Raw genomic sequence first — 14,087 nt, forward strand, 5'->3', positions numbered from 1 at the left:
TTGAATACATATTCAGCATAACCACATTTATATTCAGTGTTATAATTTATGCAGCCATGCTTATCTTTTCCTAACGCTGTTTGAGGGATAACATAAAAAATGAAGCATAGCTATATGCACAAAGCATAAAATTAATGATGTTCAGTCCTGAGCAGTAACCAAATGCAAGACATTTACTACCACAGGACAAGCACAATAAAAAGTGTCTCAACCTTAAATGTTCACTGAGGAGGAGAGAATGTCACCTATTTGTTACAGGGAGATTAAAAAAAATCAAATGAATAAATGTAAAAAAATCTAAAAAGAATAAAATGGAAAGGATAAAATTCAGGATTACAAATGGCAAACTTAGTGGCTTAGTGGCTAATGCAAGAATTTATGGAGTGAATTGTTCTTGTTTAGATTTTGACCAATTGCTAATGCAAGAAACTTATATTAATGGGATTAAACTATTCTTTGAGGACACAAAGTTTATCTTAATACAACAATATATGTCACATTAGTCAAATAATAAAGCGATAGTTACAGCAACAGAACACATCATCATAAATATTGAAGGAAATATATATTCCAATATACATGATAAAAACATTGCTATCCCTCAAGGTGGATACGGATTGATTTACATCTTCAGAACATGGGGGTTTCCATAACAAAATATAAATGAAGTATTTTTTTAACTGCTAGGAAGCAACAATGCGACTTTTAAGGAGTAGATTGTTATTGTTCTTGACATGAAAATATGCACTGTTAATCCTTACGGGAGAATTATGAAACTTGAAAAAGATACACTCTCAGACTGAAAAAGAAACTCAAAAAATCTAATCCAAAATTTCAACTTATTTTTTCCACTATGGACCATTTTATCGGTCTGGTGAAAAGACTCAAGACAATGTTTTTAAGAATACAACATAAAATGCATAAGATTGCAAAGGAAAAGAATTGTTTTAAAATCATGCTGCTATACTATTTAAAAAAATATGAACCTAATGTCAAAATCAAATGATGGAGTGCAACTGATATCTAAGTTGGAATTCTCTCTATATCACCCTTAAACTGTCATGCTTTCACTAGTAAAATACTCATAAGTAAGAGCAACTCACTTGGGATAATTCTAATGATAAGAATGATTTTTACTTATATACATATAAAATTATCTTCTCTGTAGCTTCATCTAATTGCTCCTAGGTTCCTCCCTCATATAAAATCAAGCAAAGCAAGCCACATCCTTCATTCCCGTGGTAAACTTTTAAATACAAAGCCAGCTATTGTGACTTACCTTAGATTTATTTTTCTAGGACATATTCCCAAAGATTCTTTACTGATTCTTTACAAGAGTTTAACTTCAATCTTTCACCATGCTGGTTACCTTCCTCTGACAGTACCCCATTTTCTAAGTTTATTGTTTATTTTTTCATTTTGCTTCTTCAAATATAGGACAGAAGATTTCACTTGATATTTAGATATGACCTCATAATAGCAGAGTGTATGTGAATATATATATATGTATGTGAATATAGGTGTCATATATGTGAATATATATGCACACACATACACACACGTATGTTATCCTTTCAGAAATTTCCCATTGATTAAAGAAAATAAAATATTAATTTTTCTTCTAAAGCCATTAATCACTGTGAACAGAGAAAAATGAAGATTATCTCATGAATAGAAGTTATTACACAGATTCATAACAGATTTATTTTCACTAAAATAGTATTCCTTGAACACAAGGTGCTTTTGAAAGAAGATAGGAAATCCATCTTTCTTGAATAGAGCATGTGCTTTTTCTGTACAAATATCAGAGTAGTCAAAGATGAAAAGACCTTTTAAAAGACCGCTAAGTTCATTCAGTTTTTGTGACTTTCTGCCTTGACAGGAAAGTTTTCTCTCTTTACAAAACATTGAGCTTGATCTTTATCGCATATTAAAGTGTAAGGATAGATGGGCTTTGTAATGCACCCAATGCTAAAGTGAGCATTAGTATTGAAAAAAAACATACAATGAGGAGGAGCCAAGATGGTGGAGTAGAAGGAGGGACCTGCCTGAGCTCCTCCCCCCAAAGCCCTCAAAATATCTGTAAAAATGATTCTAAACATATATTAGAGCAGCAAAAGCCATAAAATGACAGAGTGAAACACATTTCCAGGCAAAGACAACCTGAAGGCTGCCAGGAAAGGTTCATTACACTGGGCATGGAGTGAAGCACAGTCTAGGATGGGCCATAATGGCATAGAAATGACTAAAGCAGGCCTCGGAACAGCAGCTGTAGTGGTTTTCAGACTTCTCAATTCACAAACACCAAAGACAGTTTCAAATATCAGTGTGAAATTCTGTCATGTGAGGGAGAGAGGAAAGTGACACAGACCCAGTCAGGTCCGTGCCCCAGCCTCAGGGCAGTGATAGCTGCTGCTCTAGCAGCAGTTTCTTCCAGAGCTATCAGGTCAATGATCTGGGACGCAGTCCTGTGTGTCATTTCTGGGGGGAGTGGGGAAGATGGATGTGGCAGAGGAGAAAGCAGCAATGGAGAATGAATCCTACTCATATTTCCAGGGCAGAAAAGGGTGCTTGTGATTGTTCACATAGTACAGAGTAGGCCAGGAGAGGAGCAAACACTTCCTCAAATGACTGATATTTCCTTGATTTGCATTTCTTGGCCACCACAGAAAGAATTGATATAAATATGTTTTGTACATGAGTGTTCTTTTCCCATTTTTTGATCTCTTTGGGAAACAAATCTAGAAGCAATATTGGTTTTCTTTTCTTTTTTTTGAGAAATTCAACAAGCATTTATTGAAACCCTGCCATGTACCAGGCATTATGATTTAGGGGACAAAGAATGAAACAGTCCTTGACCTTACATTCTACTGGTGAAAACAACATTCAGAATACAAAGACATTATAGGGTAGAAGGCACTAATAACTGGCTGATCAGGAAAGGAGGTAACTGAGCTGGGCTTTGAAGGAAGTTAGGCTGAGATACGAGCTGCTAGGTGGCTCAGCGGGTAGAGTGCTGGGCCTCAAGTCAGGAAGAGGAGTCTTCCTGAGTTCAAATCCAGCCTCAATACACTTAGTAGTTCCATGACCCTGGGCAAGTCACTTCACACTGTTTACCTCAGTTTCCTCATCTGGAGCTGGAGCAATGGCAAATCGCTTCGGTATTTATGCCAAGTAGACCCCTGAAGACCGAGATAAAAGTTTGGAGTTCAGGAAAGTGGTGAGAACTGGCTTTACAGATTTGGAAATCATCTTAATAGAGATAATAAATGAACCTATGGTAGCTGATGAGATTAAAGTAGGAGGGATAGAGAAAAAGAAGAGGGCATAGGACAGAGCCATAGGGATACATCTAGGCAAAGGAAAAGGGACATAGTTGATGATCCAGCAAAGGAAAATGAGGAATAATCTCCTAGTCACAGGAGAACCAGAAAAGCACAAAAACCCAAGGAGGAGAGAGTAATTATCAGTGATCCTAACATTGTCAAACGTTCAATGTTGAAAGCGAGAATCTCCAAAGAGGAACCTCAAGGGTAAACATGGGATCCATGTGTTCTGGTCCCATAAATCTCAGTTGCATCAATGACCAAGCGAATCTGCCCTTCTAGACTCTTTCTAGCCCCTGATCCTTCTCAGAGGATGGCTAGTACACTACAAAAAGCAAGGAATTTAGAGTTGAAGGACCTGGGTTCAAATCCTGACTGCTATTGTATGACTTTGGGACTCCATTTTCTCATTTGCAAAATAAAGGACTTGGACTAGATGACAAGGACTGAAAAAAAAAGGCCTTTGAATTTAGCAGTTAGGAGATAGTAGGCGACATGGAAATATGTACATGATTGGATGAAGTGAAGTGATATTGGTTTTCTAATAGGTCCAGGAGCAGCTGCTCCCACTGCCACACAGCCTGCACAAGACTGCTTCTCTCTCACACAGTTCCTACTGTTGTCTACTGGTGACCTTCTAATTTCTTTCTGGCATCTAGGTTTTGAGAAGTCTGTAATCCACCACTGCTCCCAGTGATTTACTCCCCTGAGGTCTGCTCCAGCTTTACTGGGCCTAGGTATCAACGGTATGCTAGACTGTACTCTTCTCCCATACTCTTGCAACACCTTGTACCTGTTGACCTTCCTGATTGTCTTGGACTGAAAATGTGCCTCACTTAGCCTCTTTGTGAATTGTACTGGTCTAGAATGTGTTCAGAGTAGGATTTTGGACATAATTGAAATGGTTTTGAGGAGGGCTCAAGTAAGTCCCTGCTTTCACTCTGTTATTATCTTGGTTTGACCTGTCTTACATTATTTTAAATATCGTTTATGAGATCTTCCTAGATGGAGACAAGTAAGTTTTTACAGCCAGAGGTTTGTTTGTTTTTAACCATTTTTTGCTCATTTCCAAGCCTGTTCCTTGACTTTTACTGTTCATTAAAGTAGGGTACTACTTCCATTGTGGAGAGCACACTGTTCCAAGCTTCAGTAGTTTTGTGCAGCTGGTTTCAGAAATACTTCTCAGGATCTGTAAATTTTCAGTTCTTCCAAGCTGATATGATTTAAGGAAAGGTGTTTTCTCTTCTCCTGGCCTGTGCTCTGGTCTGTGGATGACTACATGCCCTCTTCTCTGCCTGGAAACTGTGATGAGGGTCCCTGCTCCACTGTTGCTGCAAGTTCTGCTATGCTTGAGCTTCTCCTCATCCTAAGACTGGGACCTGTATCTGTGTGATGTCAAAGCAAGGGAGTCCTGCCTCAGTTCTGGAAAAAAGAAATACATCTTGAATCTCCTCCTGACCAGTTGTTTGACTTCCTTACCATCTGTGGACTGAAAGCTCCAGAAGCAGTGCATCCATTACTTATTCAGTCACTCCTAAGACCTGCTGCTGGTCTGCTGGGGCAAAGCTGTGCTGTTGGGGCCTGTACTGGACTGTGCACCACTCCCACCCTGACAGGACAGAGTCTTTTTTCTGACCTACTAAGTTGTCCCTCTTTTCTGGGGGGCCATGACGTTCAGAAAACACCACTGCTTCTAGAAATTCAGTAACCCTGAGGCCTATTCACAGTTTGCTGGGGTCTGGTCTCCCTTGGTGTGGCCTGAACTGTATTTCCTTCCTCTCTCATCATGGTTCTTCCCTGCTGACCTTCCAAGTCATCTTGGACTTGAAATTCGTTTCACTCCTCTTTTTATAGGTTCTGCCCCTCTCCTTCTATGATTTTCTAACATCTCTCCTCCTTCAGAATGGTTGAGTCTAGTATTTCAGTAACAGTTTCAAATGTTCCCTGGAGGTTTACATAGGGAAAAATATTAGGGAATTTCTCTTTTCCTAAGCCTGATGCACTAGAAAAAAGTATGAAAATATAGATGGACATAGATATGTGCATATAAATTTACTTGTCCATCATTAATCGTTGGAGAGTTTTATATTATCATTTATGGTTAGGGCAGGGAGCAGAAGCCTGATTACTAGGGCTTGGAGGCTAGGTGCAGTGAAAGAAATAAAGGCCTTGGACATAGATAAATCTTTCAAAATTATTACAGTGAATTTGTTGAAAGAGTTTGGACAATAGATAGAACTGAATAACAAGATCAAGAGACTTTTTTTAATTAGGGAAACATGAACATGCTTTTTAATTAAAGAATCAGGAATTGGTGTTGAAAAAGATATTTCAGCCTCATAAGAAGGAGGAAAATTTGTTGAAAGATAAAGACATAGGCAAAGGAATCAAAAATAAAAATCAGTAGATGACTTTATTGTTTTACTGTTTCTGCTTCTATAACCACAGTAAAGGGGGAGAGAGAAATTTAAATGATGCTGAAAAGTCTTGACAAATGAGTGATGTGGGGTGGGACATTGAATCAATTTACACAGAAGAAACTTGGCCTTCTCCATGAAGTAACTGACTTGATGCAAGTGTGATGCAAGTTAGAATGAGAATCTGGGAGATAAAATTCAATAAATTAAATTTCGTACCAGACAAAAGTACTTTTGCCTTTACTTTCCCTGAAACACTAGTCCAGGAGCTGCTAACTTAACTTCTTACCATTGCATATTCACTCAATCTGTTTCTGACCCACAGGACAGGATTTCCAGGAAGAGTTCAATGCCTTTTGCTGTTTTGGTAGCAGTAGGGACTTTTTTTTCCAAAAACTTCAAATTGCTGATGGTTTAGTAAGCATCAACAAGTACACAACGCAATAAACACTTTTCTATACATCAGACTATAATCTCCATAATTAGTCATATTTTAGGAATTTAGCTTGGCATAAAAAATGACAAAATACATTTCCCCAAAATTTGCTGCTGTTTTCTATAACATGTACATATATGTATGTATGTATATATAAAACTATAAATTATATGTGCATATATGTGTATGTATATATTCTTATTTTAAAATAATTATACTCAGTTTATGTCATCTAGACTTTGCTTTTTTTACTCCTCATTATTTCACATCTTCCTTTATTTTAGTGTATTCTTCATGATTTTCCTTTCTTAAAGCAGAATCTAATTCCATTATGTTAATTTAACAAATGTATATAGTCATTTTGAAACTGTTGATACATGAGTAATTTACATTATGTTTCTATGCCTCATGTGACAGGGCATGGGAAAGACTCCTCTGTCTGCTTCTAATAAACCACATAGAATGATACATTCTCTTTTTTCTTCTTTTCTTCCTGACATCAAATTGAGACATACTGTCAGACATATTTGAGTTTAACCATACAGGAGAAATAATGTCTGCTACAATTACGAGTACAGCAGGTCATCTGGGTCTGGTCCTTAAATTGCCTGGCTCTTTTCCCCATTGTTTTTATCCCTTTTCTAAGTATGAGATGCCTGAACAATGATCTTGAGGTGCTCGTACTCAGTCTCTGTAGCAACCATTATCTTTGAGGTTTTGAGATTCTGCGTTACTTGCTTAGAGTTTCAACATCAGGAAGAATATCATCAAATACAGGTAATGCTCACAGGTTGGTCTGACTTTCCAAAGGACATCCATCTTTAATGTTTAGTGCTGTGTGAGGTAAAACACAAAAACTTGGAATCTATAACAGTATTCAATGTTTCTAATTATTTTAATTCTTTCTTTCCATTTGAGTATGCGAAAGACTTTTGTTTTAATCAGTTCTTTAGTCTGGAGGAAATAAATACTTGTTTTTCATCATATATGCATTGTCAATAAAGTAACATTTTCTTTTTTCCATATTTATACTTTTTATTACATGCTGGCAAATGGGTATCTCCCTAACAAAAGAAAATTCCATGTTTCTTCTAATAACCAGCGGATCTAATTCCAGAGAGTGTTGGGTTAAATGTTCCACATCAATAGGCAGTGTATTGACTAATATTCAGAATATTACTAATGTCTTAAAAAAAGAGAACCAGTACACTGTAAATATATAAAACACTGGAGAATACTGTAGCTAATGTCTGCTGTTTACTAATTTTCGTTTCCAAGATGCAGGTGCATAACACAGATGGTAAGAATTCCAAACCATTACACCAGAAGTGTACTTGATGAGCATTACCATGACATTTCATAAATTACTCTGAACCCATTTAAAGTTCATTCATCTTTTTTTTTTGTTGTTCGGAGCAAAGAATGAAAGAAAATCTTCAAATATAAGAGTTATAGAGTTTGAGACACTGACTTTTGTTTCAATATAAAGTGCAACAGTGTTGAATTTTCTAAGTCTTTTGTCAATTCTTCATTGTTCTCTGATGCCATTGTCTGTAAGTACAATTATGGTGGCACAGTGGACACAGCCAATTCTTTTATAACGGACAAGAACATTTCAAGAAAGATCCAAGCCCTTTTCCTCTTGTTTGTGCAACTATGTCTTTAAAGGTTTAATAAATCCTTCTTCATAAACCTTCAGTACAGTTTCATAAACAAATCTGTATTGACTAGGTGTTTGAGTCATCATAGCTCTTTGATCTCTCGTTCTCCTTACAATATCTAGTGGATAAATTGATTGATTTCACTCAATGAGACACATAGCTGTTTCCATAGTGATAATAACCCCTGTTCGTCCAATCCCAGCACTGCAATGAACAACGATAGGCTCTTTTTTGCCAGCTCTTTTATTTCGTACCTGACAGACAAAATCAAGAATGTCACTTGAATCATCAGGGACTCCATGATCAGGTCAGGCTATGTACTGAATCTGGGTGAGCTGAAGACTCTCTTTTTTCTCTAAGTTATATAGTATCATGTTTCTGAAGACATAGGCAGAATATCCTTCTTCAGAATGACAGGTGACCTGGAAATACCCATACAATGAACTTTCTGTGAATTCTGATCAATACTGATGACACTTAACTGTGCCTCGTTCTACTTGTGTTGCCAGCATTACAACCATGGAGGAATCTTGTTCCCAAGTCATCTGCCAAAAATCTGTACAAGTGTTTAGTAATGGCCCTTGACAAGCAATGTACTGATTTATAATGCTGGAAGAAGGGATTTCCATATTTATGTAATTTGCTTTGATGTAGTCATCATTGCTCTTTAAAATGACCCGTGTAGCATCATAAGGCAAAATGTCTCTGTATCTGTTTTTGGAAATATTTTGAGGTAATTTGGCACAAGATATTGTCATTCCAGGCTTTTTTCCTATAGAGTTGATCAAACTGTGTAAGGACTGTTCCACTGTCAAGACCCTCTGCTAGTTGGATCATAGATTCACTCAAGGAGTTATCATTCTGATGGACACCATCTAGTGGAGATTTCTTAGGGATATACTGGAAGTCTGGTATATTCTCAAATTTTTCTTTTACTACATCATATACAGCATTGGGTCGAAATAGGAATACAAGTTCACCTGAGTGTCTCTCACAGCCAGCTTTAATAAACATGACAACTTGATCATGGGTATCTTCTGCGATGTCTCTGCCATTAATTAGGACAATTTGATCCCCTTCATTCAATCGAAGGACACAGAGGTCAGGTGGTGTTCCTGGAGCTACACGAGAAACTATCACAGGCATTTTCTAATCATATACACCCTTTACATTGAATTCAAACCTTCCATTCTCATCAGGTTTCATTTTGATCAGAACAAGATTATCCTAAGGAATACCACCATTGGGTATAGATTTTTTCAGGTGAAGCAGGAGCATCAAATGTTTCATTGATACGGTTGTTCATGTCTCGCTGGGAATGTGAGAAATGACTCTAGTTGCAACTGTTCTTAGATTGGTTAGGTGGTAATGCAGGAGGTTGCCCATTTTCAGAAGTCTCTTGAGATGGTGATGATTCCAGAATGATGCTATTAGCCTGTGTTGATGATGGAGATCTGATTCACACGAACTTCACTTGGAGGTCTACCAAATATACAACTGAAGATGGTCCCAGTTGGGTTCCCTCTTGTGTAAATGCAGAGTTGGAATGATTTGGTGTTCCAGGTGGAGAGCGTTATGGTAAACTGTGTTTCTAATGTGTCATCAGACAATGAATTCCTAGTCACTACTTCCCAATGCATCAATTTCCGTGCCAAAGGTTTACTTGGGGATCTTGAAAATACTCAGTCATTGTTTGCCTTTTCTTTGCCATATTGTACAGACTGGACTTCTATTGTCCCAGAATATCAAAACTTTAAACTCAAAGTACAATGATGTACAAAAAAAATTCTTCTGAGGTGGCAGTGGTCTATCCAAACTGAAAAATGTGTGATGTTCTACACATGCTTTCCACAAACTCTTATATGCTCTATAATTCACTATATTGAATCCCAATAACGTTTCTCTAGATTCATGCAATTCTTTCCTAAGTTGAAGGAAATACTGCTTGCATTTAAATGAAATTTTTATAACCTTCACCCATGGAAAGGTATTCATTCGTACCCTGTTCTTGTAAATTAGTATTCCTCCTGGCATTACACCAATCATAATTTCCTTATTATCCCTTGCATCGTGGAATTTAACTCCATATAGTCCTAAGGTTTGAGTTGTGTTGCGATCATTGAATTGTATTTCTGCAAGAGATAAGCCAGATGTTGTTGATGCAATTTGGCGATTTCTTTTTCTTTTTTCTTTATTTACTTAACTTTTGAACACTCATTTCCACAAAATTTTGGGTTCCAAATTTTCTCCCCATTTCTCCCCTCCACCCACCCCAAAACACCGAGCATTCTAATTGCCCATATCACCAATCTGCCCTCTCTTCTAACATCCCTTTATTCCCTTATCCCCATCTTCTCTTTTGTCCTGTCGGGCAAGAAAATTTTCTATACCCCATTACCTGTATTTCTATTTCCTAGTTGCAAGAACGATACTCAACAGTTGTTCCTAAAACTCTGAGTTCCAACTTCTCCCCATCCCTCCCTCCCCACCCATTCTCTTTGGGAGGGTAGGCAATTCAATATAGGCCATATCTGTGTAGTTTTGCAAATGACTTCCATAATAGTCGTGCTGTGTAAGATTAACTATAATTCTCTCCATCCTATCCTGCCCCCAATTGCTTCGATTCTCTCTTTTGATCCTATCCCTGCCCGAGAGTGTTGACTTCAAATTCTTCCCTCCTCCGACTGTCCTCCCTTCCACCATCACCCCACCCTGCTTATCCCCTTATCCCTCACTTTTCTGTATTGTAGGATAGGTCTTCATACCAAAATGAGTGGGCATTTTACTCCTTCCTTTAGTCGAATGTGATGAGAGTAAGCTTCATGTTTTTTTCTCTCACCTCCCCTCTTTTTCCCTCCACTGAAAAGTCTTTTACTTGCCTCTTTTCTGAAAGATAACCCTTTCCGTTTCTCCCTTTCTCCTCCCAATATATTTCTCTCTCACCACTTAATTTCATTTTTTAAGATATGATCCCATCTTATTCAATTCACCCTGGGCTCTCTGTCTCTCTGTCTCTGTCTCTTTCTCTGTCTCTGTCTCTCTCTGTCTCTCTGTCTCTGTCTCTGTCTCTGTCTGTCTCTCTCTGTCTCTCTCTGTCTCTGTCTCTCTCTCTCTCTCTCTCTCTCTCTCTCTCTCTCTCTCTCTCTCTCTCTCTCTCTCTCTTCTCTCTGTATGTGGTGTGTGTGTGTGTGTGTGTAATCCCACCAACTACCCAGATGCTGAAAAAAGTTTCGAGAGTTACAGATATTGTCTTTCAATGTAGGAATGTAAATAGTTCAACTTTAGTAAGTCCCTTATGATTTCTCTTTGCTGTTTACCTTTTCATGCTTCTCTTGATTCTCGTGTTTGAAGGTCAAATTGTTTCTTCAGCTCTAACCTTTTCATCAAGAATGCTTGAAAGTCCTCTATTTCATTGAATGATAATTTTTTCCCCCAAAGTATTATACTCAGTTTTACTGGGTAGGTGATTCTTGGTTTTAGTCCTAGTTCCTTTGACCTCTGGAATATTATATTCCACACCCTTCGATCCCTTAATGTAGAAGCTGCTGGATCTTGTGTTATCCTGATTGTATTTCCATAATACTTGAATTGTTTCTTTCTACCTGCTTGCAATATTTTGTCCGTGACCTGGGAACTCTGGAATTTGGACACAATGTTTCTAGGAGTTTCTCTTTTTGGATCTCTGTCAGGAGATGATCGGTGGATTCTTTCAATATTTGTTTTGCTCCCTGGTTCTACAATATCAGGGCAATTTTCCCGGATAATTTCATGAAAGATGATGTCTAAGCTCTTTTCTTGATCATGGCCTTCAGGTAATCCCATAATTTTTAAATTGTCTCTCCTGGATCTATTTTCCAGGTCAGTTGTTTTTCCAATGAGATATTTCACATTATCTTCCATTTTTTCATTCTTTTGGTTTTGTTTTGTGATTTCTTGTTTCTCATAAAGTCATTAGCCTCCATCTGTTCCACTCTAATTTTTAAAGAACTATTTTTTTCAGAGAGCTTTTGAACCTCCTTTTCCATTTGACTAATTCTGCTTTTTAAAGCTTTCTTCTCCTCATTGACTTTTTGAACCTCTTTTGTCAATTGAGTTAGCCTATTTTTACAAGTGTTATTTTCTTCAACATTTTTTTGGGTCTCCTTTAGCAAGATGTTGACCTGCTTTTCACGCTTTTCTTGCATCTCCCTTATTTCTCTTCCCAGTTTTTCCTCCATCTCTCTCACTTGATTTTGAAAATCCTTTTTGATCTCTTCCGTGGTCTGAGACCATTGAATATTTATTTTGGATGTTTGGGACAGAGAAGCCTTGACTTTTACATCTTTCCCTGATGGTAAGCATGGTTCTTCTTCATCTGAAAGGATAGGAGGAGACATCTGTTCACCAAGAAAGTAACCTTCTGTGGTCTTATTTTTTTTTCCCCTTGTTTGGGCATTTTCCTAACCAGTTACTTGCCTTTTGGGTCCTTTGTCAAGAGTAGGGTGTCCTTTGGGGACCTGTAAGATTTCAGTTCCTCCAAGGTGGCACAATCAAGCATGTACTGGTCTGGACGCAGGGAAGGATTTTTGTGCCCAAAATCTTAGCAGAGTTTCCTCTCCACAGTCACCTGACCTCCAGTTCTACCAAGCTAGCACTGGGTTGGGGGGAGGGATTCAGTCAAGCTTTGGGAGCACGGCCACCATTCAGTGCAAGACAAAAACCAGCTCCCTCAGTGCCCCCGGTGTTTTTACGATCCAGCAATGGTCTCGGGCTTCTGTAGGGGCTGCCTTGATATCTGTTGTCACCTGCCCGATGTGGCCTCTGTGGGCTGCTGCCTGAGGCTCGAGCTATGGAAAAGCCCTTCTCCCTTCTTGGCCAGCTGAAATGACCCCGTCACTGACCTTTTGGGCCTGTGGGTTGAGGGACCTGAGGACCCCCTGCTGTGACTGGAGATTTCACCCCCAAGGTGTCCTCCTCCCAGAGTCTCGTCACGCTGCGTCGCGCCACCAAGGCTGGGCTGGGCTCCACACTCGGCTCTGGGTCCAGTGCAACCGTCCTTTCCCGTGTGCCTTTCAGGTAACCCTGGGCTGTTAATCTCCTCCACTCTGTTGTTCTCCACTTCTGCTGCTCCAAAATTCATTTAGAGTCCCTCTCTATAGGTATTTTGTGGGCTGTGTAGGGAGAACCTGCATTTTTTTGTCTTTCTACTCCTCCAACTCAGCTCTGCCCCTTGCAATTTCTTTTTCAAAGTCTTGAGGCTGACCAGGGATGAAAGAATAATCAGAGGGGTAGCCTGGCAAGTTTTCTGAATGGTCAAAGTCTCCCAATTCAGATTTAATAGCAAAGAAAACCAAAAGGGCAGTAGTACTATAAGGACAAGGCAATCTTCCAGTAAGAACGTCTTGTTTAATTTGCAAAAATAGTAGTATCTTGTATATTCTTCTTGTAGCTTGTTGGGATAACTAACAAAAAATTTAACTCCCAAGTTTAAACTGTAAGGAGATCCTCCTAGAATTAATAAAAGTATGTTTTTTAACTGCTTCCTTATTGTTTTGTTTGGATCCAGCCACCATGGATTTTCCATAGAATCGTCAGCCAATTGTAAGCCAAAATAATGTCTCTCAGTTAAATCAAGATGTTTGAAGACTGTATCCAACAGAACTTATCCCTGATCATGTTAATTGACTTTGAAAACTTTTACAGTGTTATCCAAGAGAAGGATATTACAGACCACCTCTATGTGTTGTCTGTCTCCTGTGGGCTCGGATTGCACATTGTAAATTCTGCCAGCTGGCAACCGGAAGAGTGTGGTCATTGCTGTCCACGTAGGGTCTTCATGTGTCATTGGCGTCCTTTTGGATGGAGGGAGGGAAAATTAAAAAAAATGGTCTGATTCCTTCCCCCGCACCCCCGGGCTGGCTCTCAGTGGCCCCTGGCAGCAGGAGCAGCCACCAGACCACTGGCCTCAGCATCCAGCACCAGCATACTGTGGGGCTTGCAGCAGCAGCAGCACCTGGTGAAGGGAGGAGTGGGTGATGAGAGGTGGAGGTAAAAAGGGAGGGAAAGGGGAGGAAGCAACAAGCTCCTTTTACCACTCGCCCCCCCAAAACTAATTTACAGCACTCTTCTCCTCAAAAAAAAAAATGAGACCACCAATGAGCAAGAACAGGAGAGAACCCAGGTGATAAAGTGGGGGGTGGAATTCGTAACACCACCGTCTCCCCTGCAGAAAAAAAAATCCTAACCCTCTCTCCCCAGACACTCCCCC

The 14,087-nt window shown here is 39.0% G+C and overlaps 1 pseudogene; it reads right to left on the reverse strand.

Annotated features, from left to right (window-relative positions):
* Positions 1-7,833: 7,833 nt before the first annotated feature.
* LOC140523934 (tyrosine-protein phosphatase non-receptor type 4-like) lies at positions 7,834-13,646 on the reverse strand (annotated as a pseudogene).
* Positions 13,647-14,087: the final 441 nt, after the last annotated feature.

This window comes from Notamacropus eugenii, chromosome 1 (genome assembly GCF_028372415.1).
Source record: "Notamacropus eugenii isolate mMacEug1 chromosome 1, mMacEug1.pri_v2, whole genome shotgun sequence".
NCBI lineage: Eukaryota > Metazoa > Chordata > Mammalia > Diprotodontia > Macropodidae > Notamacropus > Notamacropus eugenii.